Raw genomic sequence first — 13,811 nt, forward strand, 5'->3', positions numbered from 1 at the left:
TACCAAGTACATTTTTTTTCCAAGTAGAGTCAATGAATCCTTGCACTTTTTTGCTTTCTTCTCACTTTAATAAAAGTTTAACTAGTTTAGGGTTTTTTAAAAAACTATAAATCATTTCTCTGTAAAACTCAGTAGAATAGTCTTATTCAAATAATGATTTTTGGGCCTTCTGCCTCAGAATCTATGGAAATAAGGTCTAGGAATCTGTATTTTAAATAAGATTTCAAAGTAGTTTCAAATTTTAAAAGCTAATTGCACAGAATTTTCTCTAGTCACTGCTAAAATCTTGTATTGTAAAAAGAAAGTATAATCTCAACTTGAATTATTTTTTCCTTTGTATATTATTTGTAGTTTCTACCTTTAGGACTTTTATCCTTGAAATCCAAAAATTTCAAATTTATTTGTAGCTGTGGATTACATTACGTTGATTTTGCTTGAATGGCTCTTTAAAATAGAAACAAGTATTTCTTTGGCTTAGTATTGTTTTCTTCTATTTCTTCTTGACTGTTATTTTCTTCAAATTCTTCCTTCATGTATGTATATTCGATCTCTTCAATTTGGTGAGCACATCTATCATTATAAAGAACTTTATATTTTGAGGTGGTTATATTTATGCAGTATGCTGCAAAGGTAGCACAGAGAAATCTTCTGTATGCTTCATCCATATTCCCCCAATGGTTATACCTTACATAACTATATTACGATACTAAATTAGGAATTTAGTATGGTGTGTATGTATAGTTCCATGCCATTTTAATATACATAGATTTTGTGTAATCACCACCACAATCAAAATGCAGATTTATTCCAGCTAGACCCAAAGATTATAGTCACACACCTTACCCCTTATTATCCATAGCCCCTGGAAACCATTAGCCTGTTCTTAATCACTATAATTTTGTAATTTGACAATGTTATATAAGTGGAATCAAATAGTAGGTGAGTTTTTGAGATTGGCTTTACTCATCATAAAGCGCTTGGGATCCATCTAAGTTGTTGCTTGTTATAAATAGTTTATTCCTTTTTATTGAAGAGTAGTATTCCTGGGTGTGGATGTTCCACAGTTTGTTAAGCAAACCCCTTAACTTCTTTTATTATCATTAATTACATTTTTTTTCCTTTTAGTACCAGAAAAATTTCCAAGTTGATTTTTATAAATTCCCTTTCTCTATTTTAAAGGAGTTAATTTACTGCTTTAGTTTTTATTGGCTTTCTAAACCAATATGAACATTTTTGCCTTTATGAAACTACTTTTAATGATCTCGGATTTTCCTTTTTAAATAGATTTAATGACTCAAATCTTTGTAATATAATTGCTGATAATATAAATTGTAATTTGAAAAGTGCTTTTATGTTTCATCTAGGCAATATAGTGGAGTGGTTTAAAGCATAGTTCTGGACTCAGACTTCCCTATACAAATCCAAAATGCTTTGTTAAAGTTGGAGCACCTTTTGAACAGAGCTGGCTGTGATCATATTTGCTGCTAAGTGGATTAATGAGACTGACGTTTACTAGACAAAAGACAGATGGCTACTCAGTGAGGTGAGTAAATATAAACACCAGGTGAGCAAGTGATCACCAGCTAGGTTATTTAAAACTCTGTTGCTTGTCCTTTGTTATCTGAAGGTTTGGTAAGTCATTCTTCAATCTGTACCACTTGAAATTAACTATAGTCCATGACTGGATTTGAAATAAGAACCTAGATGTAGGTAGTGCGAATAGGGGTGTTTGAGAGGATAAGTATTTTGTTTTATGGGAAAACATTGTATCGGGAAGGAAAAACACACATTTGTCCTCAGATAGTGATATGGTATAAGAGTCATTCCCCCCCCCCTTTTTTTATTGCAGTAAAACATATATAACATAAAATTTGCCATTTTTAAGTGTGCAGTTCAGTGCTATTAATTACATTCATATTGTTCTGGAAACATCACGACTATCCATCTCCAAAACTTTTTTCATTTTGGAAAACTGAAACTTTTACCCTTAAAAAAACAAAACAAAACCAAAAAAACCCCATCCTCCTCTCTGCCAGGCCCTGGCAAACACTAGTCCTTCTGTCTCTATTTGATTACTTTAGGTAAGTCATATAAACAGAAATCACAAAGTATCTGTTCTTTGGTGACTGGCTTATTCCATTGAGCATAATGTCCTAAAGTGTCATCCATGTTGCAGAATATGTCAGAATTCTCATTTTTAAAGTTGAAATTCTCTTTTTAAGGCTAAATAATATTCTATCTTATGTACCGGCCACATTTTTTAAATTCATTCATCCACCGATGGACATTTGGATTGCTTCCACATTTTATCTTTATGATAGTCATTAAAAAATATGGATTTAGAGCATTTTTTATGACTGAAATATGCTAAAGATAAATTAACCATTGCAAGAGCATAAATCATGAATATCTACAAACGAGCCAGAACTTGATGTCCTAGTCTGAAATCACAAATTGCAGGAGCTCATGGAATTAAATAATAACCCATATTGGTCAAAGTGTCACCTACTAAGAAGATGATCTTATAGTGTAAGAACACCAATTGTTTAGCTATAAAATATTTGGTCATTATGACTTGCAAGATTAAAACTGGTAGGGTCTCCCACAGACTTGTGGGATTCCTGGAACTAATCCTTTCTGCAGAAGTCGCTTCATATTACACATATCCTAAGTATAAAGTTACTCAAGTCCCAAGTGAATGCTTGTAGTTCTATAACAACCGAAAAAACAACTACTTGAGTGAAGAAAGATTCATAGCTCAAGCAAGGATTTCCTAAATGAAACACACCATGGACGAATGCATTGACCTTAAGGGGAAATGACAGTGACAATTAAAGCCTCTATCTAAGAGAATCATTGCTACTAATTCAGGATGAATGCAAGATTGCTCCCAAACTGGGTGACACTGAAGTTCTCTGGTAGCATCAGTCATGTACATTTTGCTTTTGGATTTCAAGACTGTTATTGACATATATCTGAAACTAAGAATAAATCCATGGTTGACTGTGATTTGCATTTTTTCTCTTTAATCTTGTTAAATGACTGGGTTTTCCTTCAAATTATACCACCAAGACTTTGCTGGGACCTTAGTTATTAGGTGCCTGCTCTTGTATATTTCTTCTTTATAGTGTTAGCTCAGTGTTATGTGGGTGAATTCAGGGAAGAAGTGAGCAGAGGATGCATCTGTCCTGGTCATGAAAAAGGATAAAATGCAAATGGCTCTTCTAAAAGGAGAATTTCAACCCTTCTTATTTCTTTTCTCATACACAAACTGCGGTCCAATGGTGATATCCGATCTTGATTAGCTTACCTCACCTCATTTGGGGTAGGTCAAGGTAATACTCACCTGGACACTAAAAAGTACTTTTTTCTCTTTGATACAAACTCCAGAAAGCAAGCAATCATAATGTCTAAACTTAGAGGGCTTTTCACAGGGAAGTTGCAAATATCACATGTTCTCCTTCCTTGAGTTAAGATGCATAACTTGCTTAAGACTGATTCTGGTGCACCTAAGGGAGGGACAGATTGTTCATGATGGTATTGGATGACTTTAAACTATGATGAGATTTCCTGAGAGTTTTAGTACTGAGATTAAAAATTGCCTACAGGTGTGGAGAAAAGGGAGCTCTCCTGCACTGTTGGTGGGAATGTAAATTGGTGCATTCACTATGGAAAACAATATGGAGGTTCCTTAAAAAACTAAAAATAGGAGTTCCTGTCATGGCTCAGTTGTTAATGAATCCGACTAGGAACCATGAGGTTGCAGGTTTGATCCCTGGCCACGCTTGGTGGGTTAGGGATCTGGCATCGCCGTGAGCTGTGGTCTAGGTTGCAAACGCAGCTCGGATCCCCTCTTGCTGAGGCTCTGGTGTAGGCCGGCAGCTACAGCTCCAATTAGACCCCTAGCCTGGGAACCTCCATATGCTGTGGGTGCGGCCCTAAAAAGACAAAAAAAAAAAAAAAAAAGAAAAAGAAAACGCTAAAAATAGAAATACCATATGATCCAGCAATTCCAGTCCTGGGCATATGTCCAGAAAAGACAAAACCTCTAATTCAAAAAGATACATGCACCCCTGTCTTGATAGCAGCACTATTTACAATAGCCAAGACCTGGAAACAACCTAAATGTCCAATGACAGATAAATGGATAACAAAGATGTGGTGTATATATATACATGTATATATGCACACAATGGAGTATTAGCCACAAGAGTGAAATATTTCCATTTGCAGCCTCATGGATGGACCTAAGGATTATCATACTAAGTGATGTAAGTCAGAGAAAAACAAATATCATATGGTATCACTTATTTATGGAATCTAAAAAATTATGCAAATGAACTTACTTACAAAACATAAATAGACTCAGATATAGAAAACACTTAATGGTTATCAAAGTCGGTGAAGCAGGGGAGAGAGGGATAAATTATCAGTTTGGGATTAATAGATACGCACTACTATATATAAAATAGATTAACAACAAGGACTGACTGTGTAGCACAGGGAACTATATTCAATATCTTGTAATAAACTGTAATGGGAAATAATCTGAAAAAGGATATATGTATTTACACACATATATATGTAACTGGATCTCTATAATGTACAACTGAAACTAAGACAACATTGAAAATCAGCTCTACTTCACATTTTAAAAATGCCTACACAGATCCACAGAATGAATTTATGGAGGGATAAACAAAAATAAAATGTAGTTTAAAAATTATATTTTGCAGCTTATTACTATGACATACATGTAAGTAATGGAAAGGACTTGGATCTATGGCATGAAGGAGGTAGCTTCTTACTTTGCTAGATGTCTAACTGTTTGAAAAGTCGTAACAGTTCCCCTATACCCATAACCTATGCCCTAGTTTCCATATAAAAGCTCCGAGTTCTGTCCTTAATTTGAGGACTCCCTTGTTCTAGAATGGTATAACAGCTGTCTATCACATTATAACTAGCTTTATTAGACAATTTCCTTCAGATGGATTCCTCTGTTTCAAGCCCCTTCAGTATCCTCAGCAACCTATTTGCTCATCAAATAGGTAGCTTTATATGGAACTCTTGGCTTTTGCTGAAACGAGATTTAAGACAGGAGAAATTGGAAAGCTAGTTTCCTATTCAGTGGGAGGGTGGTATGTTCAGTTTGTAGATAGGTTTAAATGTGCAGGCAAATGCAGAGGTTTTGGAATCCAGGCTTAGATGAGAGGTTAAGTCTGGGAAATGAATTGTGTAGTCATTACTAGGAAATGATCCTTGGCGTTAGAATGCAGGATAATTAGGCCAATGGAACATAAGTAGATTGATATTGGGACTGAGGATTGACTCTTGCAGCAAAAAAGAGGAAGAGGAGTTACTGAGAGAGATGTAGAAGCAGATAGAAAGGCAGGACATGCCTGTCACTGTCCTTTCACTGTGGGCCTTCACGACTTCAGGCTTAGATTTATGGTGATCTGAATGAGACCACACCACTGTGTTTTATATGTATTAAACTTTTAATTTAATAACAAGTACACATTTACAACGTGTTTAAAACATAACCAAATTGTTTGGACTATGGAAAAAATGGAAGTGGCTTAGACTTCTACTAACCAATGATTATTTGCGGAAGAAAATCAGGAGACTGTTCTGGGAATGCGTGATGTAAGATATCAGAAGTGTCAGGTGTTGAAGAGATGGCAATGAGAATAGGAACTGAGGAAAGATCATGGTATTCACCAAGAAGATCCCTGGAGTTTCTTGGAAGAATGGTCCCAGTATTGTGGTAAAAGGAGGTCAAATAATTAATGGTAAGAAAATGGTGCTTATCTCGAACATCCTTTAGAGGAGAGTTTGGCAACTGGAATTGCACTCATGTGTGTGCTGCTTGGATACATTGTGTGTGGGGGGCACCTTCTCTTAGTTTGTTCATTTTTTGCCTTTTATGTCCTATATCTTCCAATACCTCGTATTCTCTAGGAAAATGGAATCCTGGCTGAAAGGCAAGCCTGTAATCTATTTGTCACAGTGCCCAAGCAGAGCACAACACCGAATATTTTATTCACACTGCGGTGCTGAGAGCCAGATGTGGATAAGAAAAATTGCACTGGAGTCTGTTGTATTATGACTGAGACAAGTTATCTATAAAGAGCTTTTCAGAAAACAAGAGCTCACAGCTTAGAGGAATAGGACCAAAGATCAGAAAGCTTTAAACAACCTACAGTAAGGGGACAAGCAGGGTCTTATATGGAGAAGCATGGAGTCAAGTGTAAATACCTATGTAGAAATCCATTCATGCTTTCCCAGCTGGATCCTTCAAGGGCAAGTAGGGGCCATTTAAGCAGTCTGAACTGGGCAGGCTTTTAATATTGTTACATATTATTATATCACAACTGCCTATATCATCGACCATTTACAGAACACCTGAACCAGAAATGTCTGAGCCAGAACCAGGAGTTCGGGGATTGACTTTCTTCTGTGGTGCCTCCAGGAGCCATTGTTTATAACATTTCTACCAAGTTCCAAGGAAGAGTTTGACTTGTATATTTATCTCTGTGGCCCATTGGATGGCATGGGGAGGAACCTGCTCTAGCCTTCTCAAATTTTCTTCTCTGGTTTCATGCTCTAACAACTGCATAATCCTTGTAGGGCCTATGGAAGGAGCAGGCAGAGCCAGTGTCCATTCCTGCTGTCAACAGAATACAGTTGTGCTCCTAGGCTTGATTTGGAGTTGTTCTTGCCCGTATGTTTTTTAAAATAGCTGTGCACTGTGGCCTCTGAGCCAGAGCAGTGAGCCTCCTTGGAGGTATTTGTATTTGCAAAATGAATAGCATTTTTTTCTCCTTAAATAGGGTGATTGTCCTACTCTCTATCAATATCTATCTGTCCATTCCTCATTCAATCTCACTAATTCATTCAAATATTTATTAAGCACACCCCCCAAACATTTAAAAAAAAAATTTTCCAGCACTTGAGGGTTATGATAGTTTAATACCTAGTTTATATACTGCTTTTTGGATCTCTCACTTGTTTTTTTAAGTGTCTAATCATCAAGGCATCTCCTCATTCAACTGTGAAATAAGTCAAAAGCACAAATACTTAAATTAAGAAACCCAAAGATTTTCCGCAATGCTCAAAATGGCAAAAGAAGTGGAAATTGTTTTTTTAAAAAGCACACCCTAAATGCTAGACCATTTTAGGGAACACAAAAGGACTAAAATTATTTCTCGCCAAAGGACACAAGACCTATAAAATTTAGAAACAAGTCTTATTGGCATTCAGATCAGAGAAAGAGCATATTTGTCTAGGAACAAGAAGAGATGGGTTCTGAAAAATTTCCTATTGAAGAATTAGTGTAAATAATTCTCTACATGGTAAAAACTGGACCAGAAATTAAGATAATTGGATTTTAAGTCAAATTTTGAACTCCTTGCAGGAAAAATCTGCATATTGCAGAATCATGGTAATCAGAGTGCTGGGTCCCATTTTGAAACACTTTAATTTGGTCTGATTCAGAATTTAATTTCTTGAAGGGTGTACTTACATAATATCAAGGTGCTCTAGTCCTTTAAATTGCAAAACAATTTAAAACCTGAATACTGCTCTGTACCTAGGCCTTGCCATTACTGGATGGCAGTAAGGAACAATAAAAGTTTTCATCAATTTTGACCATTGACCACTAGAGGGTAGCATTTTACCTATTTTAAGATTTACTCCTACAAAATGCTGAGCTGTATCTGGAGGGCTTTGTGCTGTGGAAAATCTTCAGATATTTGCTTTAAAAACCACCACTGCCTGGTTGATATTCAAAGAGCAGAAGCAATAATTCCATATGAATCTCAGCAATACTTAGGCAGAAAACTAATTTGACCAAATGGTTAATCTTCATGGTTGAGAAATTATCATGGCATTTAAAATTTAAATTCATAATTACAGAGCCCCGTCAAGATTTACTTTTAAAGTACATCTTTTATGTACTTTTATCTCATCTATATTATCACCCTCTGGGGTGGGGCACTTGTAAAAACATGCTGCCTACTACAGTGTATACATATCACAAAATCTCATGGCAATGACAACAATGCAGGTTCCATTTCCCTTTCACTGTGGCTTGTCAGTGGACTCCACCTACTCTAGCTTCTTCCTCTGTTATCCTTACTACACTTATCTACTTTCTGTTACCGTTTGTTTTTTTAGCTCCTCATTGAGCATATCTTCATGTGTATTTGCCTGTATAATGTTATCTCCTCAATTAGATTGTAAGCTCCTTGAGGATGGGGACTATTTTTATATTTCTCATTCATACCCTACAGCATTCACAATAAAGCACAGAAGCCGTGTTCCATGAACATTTCCTGAATCAAGTGAAGAGAGAGGTGATACCAGAAAGACAAATACAATGTTAGATGATAAATTACCTGAAAGCCATCTTTAGGACCCTATAATTGGGTACCTAGACCTCCAATTATATTCTTAGAGCTTGTTCTTGCCTCTCTGTATCACTTTTCAATTTTCCTGTTTTGTATCTCATTTCGTCAGAACACTAATCAGGATACTAAGGTGGAGACTAGTCTCTGAACACAACTGCATGATTTCTTTTAAATTACTAAAGACACTGTACTCTTCTCTACTTCCTTTGTTCTTACACATGGTCTGTCCTAATGATGGGAACTTCTAGACTGGAATTCCCGAGAGAGATATTTCAGGTGACATTTTTTCTTAGAGACCTAATCCTTTTGGAGGGAGTCCATGGTGAGGAAAGTGGATGTATTTTTCTCTTTCCTCACTCTTCTAACGCTTAATATTGTCACTAAAGACTACATTTTACTTTATACTGTACTTTAATATTCTAAGACAGTCCCTTTGGTGGAATTATGGAAGATACATCGTATGACTTGTAGTTGGAGAAAGTAATTAGAAAGGCAGACACTAGTTAAAAAATGACTGTCGAATTTCTCCATGCAAGATTTAAGAGCCTAACAAAGGAAATGAAGAGAAGCATAGAGAAATATTAAGAAGGTAAAACTGTCAGGATCAAGTGATCAGTTGAATATGGAAGGCAAGAAGAAGGCAAGAAACTAGCTTCACTTTCAGATTCTTGAATGATTTAAGGAGACATCATAAATACAGGAGATAAAGAAGGAAGCATAGATCCAAGGCAAAGTAAAAGAATCTGGATTTATCATGACCTGTTTGTGAGTCATCCAAGTGGAGATGTCAGAAGGGCATAGGAGGTCAGAATGTGCAATATGAAAAGAGATCTGGCCAGGGATACAGAATTGAGACCATCAGTGCAAGTTGGATAGGAAACTGCCTACATTAAGTGACTAATGATCAAATGTCAATTCATAACTGACATTGACAATTTTGGACAAACCAAAATTCATGGGGCAAGGAGAGGAAGATAAGCCAGGAAAGCAAAGGGGTTCAGGATGGTGGTCATGGATGCCAAGGAGAATATAGTTTCAAAAGGAGGGTGTGGTTAAAAGAGTTCAGTTATAGTAAGTCTGAGAAGATGAATAAGACTTGAATTGCGCAACTAGAAGGCCAGGTCCATAAGAGCCATAGGGGGTAAACATGGCCCATAGTGAGCTGAGGCATGAACATGCTTTGGAATTCTCCACGCAGCTGAGCACAGTGCTAAGCATGTGATAAGTAAGCTATTAATCAGTTTTTGAACTGAGAAGGTCATAAAACAATGCAGTTTTCTTTAATGGGATGGAGCAGAAGGATATGCATAGATGACAGCATAAAACAATATCTGGGGAATTCTTTTCAAATTGCACATGATCCTAACTTAAAAATGCAGACCTCTGTGATCCCTCACAACTCATTTTCCCAGATGGGAATCATTCTTTGTAATTAGATGATATTGAAGGGGAGATGTGAAGTATGAATACTATGGACATTGGGGGGAAAAAGATGAGAACCACAACACATAGCTATAGAAAGGGTTAATTGTATATATATTTAATTATGTTAATATTTGTATATATGCTTTAGGTCTTTTATTATCAATGTGTTAATTGCAAATAAACATGTGAAATTTGCAGCATAATTTTATTATTTCTTAAAGTGCCTCATTGTACCATAGTTCAACACATACATAGATAGCCCTTTGCTAAGGGAATGGATTAGCACGTAGGATCCAATGGTTAGATTCAATAAGTAAATGTATATTGAGCACTAATGGAGTACAAATTAGGCACTGTGATTCATTTTTAAAAAATAAGCCAGTCTCATAAATAAAAAGCAGACCACTTACTTTGGCTGGAGAATTGTTCTCTTCTTTCATAAGGTTGACTTCTTAATCCTAATAGATGAAATATTCTCTTCCCAGACAGGTCATTCCTGACCACCTAATCTACATAATTAACTTCTCCCTCATTGCTCTATTTCAAAGCACTCTATTCATAATTTGTATTTGTATACTCACCTCTTTGTTTACTTGATCAATGTCTGTTTAGCTTACGGATCATGAACTCCATGAAAGTAAGAATCAAATCTGTTTTGCATCATGCCCACCAGCTAGGGGAATACCTGGGAAATGGGAGACATTCAGTAAATATTTGCATGGTGAATGTTTATATTTCTTGTTCTATATGTGAAAACTTTGTCATGTAAATCAGTTAAGTTCTATTAGTATAATTTATGGCTTCAAATAAATATTATGAAGCCATATCCATTAGCAGCTAGGCTCAACCAAAATGTTTGTCAAAATTGTTCTTTAGTAGGAAATTGAATTTAGTCTGGTGTGAGATTTTCAAGTACAATATTCTAATCCTTTTAAAGATATAATGTGTCAGCATATTTAAGCTTTAAGCATGGCTGATATTTCTTTTTCTAACAGATATTTATACCTGGATGACTGGTATCTCTTTTGACTGGACTGGTGTCTGAAGACTGATTGTTCAAGGCAGTATTATACCTGCTGATAAGTATTTTGAATATCACCTCTGTTCTTTATCTTTTGACAACAGAGATAACCTCATTTATATAAAGGAGTATTGATTTTTAACTTAACTTTTTGGAATTTTAACATTTTGTGCTAAGGAAAGAATGTGTGTGTGTGTGTGTGTGTGTGTGTGTGTAGTGTGTAAATCACACAAACAGATTCAAAAGACAAGTATATAGTAGTATCCAATGGCTCATAAGAATTTGTTGTAGAGTTAGCTGAAACTTACTTTCAGAATTTGATTTTATATTTTGGGTTGAAAGAGTACTGATCTGAGAGGCAAAACTCTCAATTTGATCATGGCTGCATAATCTTAGGCATCTCAACATTGGGCTTTACTTATCCATTTGTAAAATGAGGTGGATAAGATATCTTTAAAGTCAACTCTGGCCATAAATTTTTATGATTCTTTAGCATGTGTTCCTTTTAACAAGTCGAAAGTTTCTAGGATAAATAAAGGAAAAACAATAGCATGACTTTCTCTAGTGCCTCTCATCCCACCTCCCCACCACCACCACTTCTGCCAGGTAATCAACTTAATATATGCTGTACATCCTTCCAGGCACATACAAGCATATATAAATATATTTAAGTTTCTTTGCCTGAAAAAAAATGTAGAAAAACACAATACTCAGATGGTTTTCTTGCCTACAGACACCTAAATATCTTCAGTTTTTATTTTAACTCCATAAATAATACTTCAAAAAATTATCACTATATACAAATGCTTTAGGGTTTTTTTCCTGTCATATACCTTTTGTAAAAATAGGAGTTACAAGTATGTGAAATTTTAATCTTAATGGATAATTCTTGGTTTCTTTCTAAAATGTTTTTGGTAACTCAGCCTCTCAACATTGATATAAAAGAGTGTTTATTTTCCCTGCATCCTTGTCAGCATTGGAGTTACTTTTTTTTTTTTTTTAAGTTGCCAATCTGAAGGCTGAAAAATGATGCCTTTTTTTCTTATTTTGAATTTAAAAAAAAATTTTGTTGACACTGAATAACAAAAATGGATTCTACTGAGGGGAAATGGGGAACCACTGTTCAATAGGTATGGAGTTTTAGTAATGCAAGACAAAAAGTTCTAGAGATCTACTGTACAACAATGTGCATATGATTAACAATACTGTGCTGTATACTTAAAATTTTTTAAGAAAGTAGGTTTCATGTTATGGGTTTTCTATCACAGTCAAAAAATATATCTTTTGACATCTTATCAAATGGTTGGTCTATATATCATTTGCTATGAACTTAGAGCTTTTGTCATTGTCCAATTTTGAGTTCTTATCAATTTTTGAACTCTTTTATTTATTATGTGTATGCAAATATTTCTCCCAGACTTTATTCATAGATTCTATTTATGGCAATATTAGCCAGATACAACTTTTTTTCTACATTTATGGCAATATAGCCAGATCTAACTATTTTTTTCTTTCTTGTTTTTTTTGTCTTGCTTATGAAGATCTTTACTAAGGATTTTCTTCTGGTATTTCTATTGCATCATATTAAAAATTTATATTTTTTCTTTTTATGGCCACACCTATGGCATATGGAAGTTCTCAGGCTAGGGGTCGAATTGGAGCTGCAGCTGTCAGCCTATACCACAGCCACAGCAATGCTAGATCCAAGCTGCATCTGTAACCCATGCCACAGTTTGAGGCAACACCAGATCTTTAACCCACTGAGCGAGGCCGCAGATGGAACCCACATCCTCATGGACACCATATCAGGTTACCCACTGAGCCACAACGGAAACTCCTAAAAATATTTGATTAACCTGGATTTTAAAAAATATATTGTATAAGAGTCTATATTTGTATTTTTTCACATGGGTCTCTAATTAAGTAATAGTATTGAATTAAAATACTTTTTTTTAACACTTAAGAACAGGTGTATTTGGATATAATATAGATTCTCTGTTCTGTTATTCAAATTTATTCCAGTACCAATATTTTAATTTTCTAATTATAGTAGTTTCATAGTAAGTTTTAATGTCTATGTAATTATTTTAAATGTATTTATTAATTTGGAATTGTTATAATATGGATATAATATGTTGTCTTCCCATTCAGAATCATTTTTTGCCTCTTTATTTAATAATATATTATTATTTTCTTTACATAGCCCTTGTACCCTCTTAGGAACCTTATGCTTTTGTTGTTATGAAACTGTTTTTATTTAATTTTCATTTCTATCTTTATTTATGAGAAAAAGTAAAACTACTGATTGTAGCATATCTTGAATGCCCCTTATCAAATTTTCTTATTAATTCTAATTATTTTTCAATAGATTTTGGGTTTTCTAGCTACACAAGAATCTTATCTGCAAGTGTAGATGATTGTTTCTTTTCTTCCACATTCACGGCAAAATTTTATTTTTTTATAACTATTGGAATTGTTAGAAATTCCAAACAAATTTAAATAGTCATAGTTCTAGTGAGTTTTCCTATTTTGTTCTGGACCTTAATAAAAATGGTTTTAGGATTTTACCTTTTCCTCTTTGTTTTAGTTAGAATAGTCTTTAGCATATTTAGTTTCTTCATACTTTACTTAGAGTTCTTAATACAGGAATAAGTGTAGGAATTTCCAACTGACTTTTTATATATCTTATATCTTTTGCTTATATTTGTATGTGTGATATTATATAGTCCAATTATGAACAATAGCTTCATTTCTAATAGAAATTCTACTTTATCATCATACTAGTCTTTTAGTATACCATTGAATTTTGTTATTGTTTCATTTAAAATTTTGCATCCAAATTTTTAAAAGATGTTGATCTACCCATTTAAAAACTATGTTATCAAGATTTAAAAATTTTGCTCATCATATCTTCATAAAGTAAACTGGGGGAACTTTGTTCTTCTGTTGTATGG

General features: G+C 34.6%; 2 protein-coding genes and 1 long non-coding RNA gene across 14 annotated transcripts in view; 1 reads left to right on the top strand and 2 right to left on the bottom strand.

Annotated features, from left to right (window-relative positions):
• Positions 1-11,001, top strand: part of LOC146395959 (uncharacterized) — a 38,332-nt gene extending 27,331 nt beyond the window's left edge. For both annotated transcript variants that reach the window (XR_014829492.1, XR_014829493.1), the window contains 2 exons: positions 1,365-1,543; positions 10,832-11,001. This is a non-coding gene — a long non-coding RNA (uncharacterized LOC146395959). The remainder of the gene's footprint in view (positions 1-1,364; positions 1,544-10,831) is intronic.
• The window catches only part of SLC38A11 (solute carrier family 38 member 11), a 144,548-nt gene that overhangs the window by 78,074 nt on the left and 52,663 nt on the right, over positions 1-13,811 (bottom strand). For 10 of the 11 annotated variants that reach the window (XR_014829490.1, XM_084999371.1, XM_084999369.1 and 7 more), the window contains one exon: positions 10,418-10,521. The gene's annotated coding sequence lies outside the window, so the exon portion shown is untranslated. Of the gene's footprint in view, positions 1-3,346; positions 3,510-10,417; positions 10,522-13,811 lie in introns of all 11 variants that reach the window. The other variant, XM_084999363.1, reaches the window with a different exon arrangement.
• TTC21B (tetratricopeptide repeat domain 21B) overlaps positions 1-13,811 on the bottom strand; it is an 875,896-nt gene that overhangs the window by 2,584 nt on the left and 859,501 nt on the right. The gene's annotated exons all lie outside the window — the stretch shown is intronic.

Source organism: Sus scrofa, chromosome 15 (genome assembly GCF_054392235.1).
Source record: "Sus scrofa isolate SSC_HxYL_T2T_F1_AM1 chromosome 15, Sscrofa_HxYL_maternal_Yorkshire_Landrace_v2.0, whole genome shotgun sequence".
Classification (NCBI taxonomy): domain Eukaryota; kingdom Metazoa; phylum Chordata; class Mammalia; order Artiodactyla; family Suidae; genus Sus; species Sus scrofa.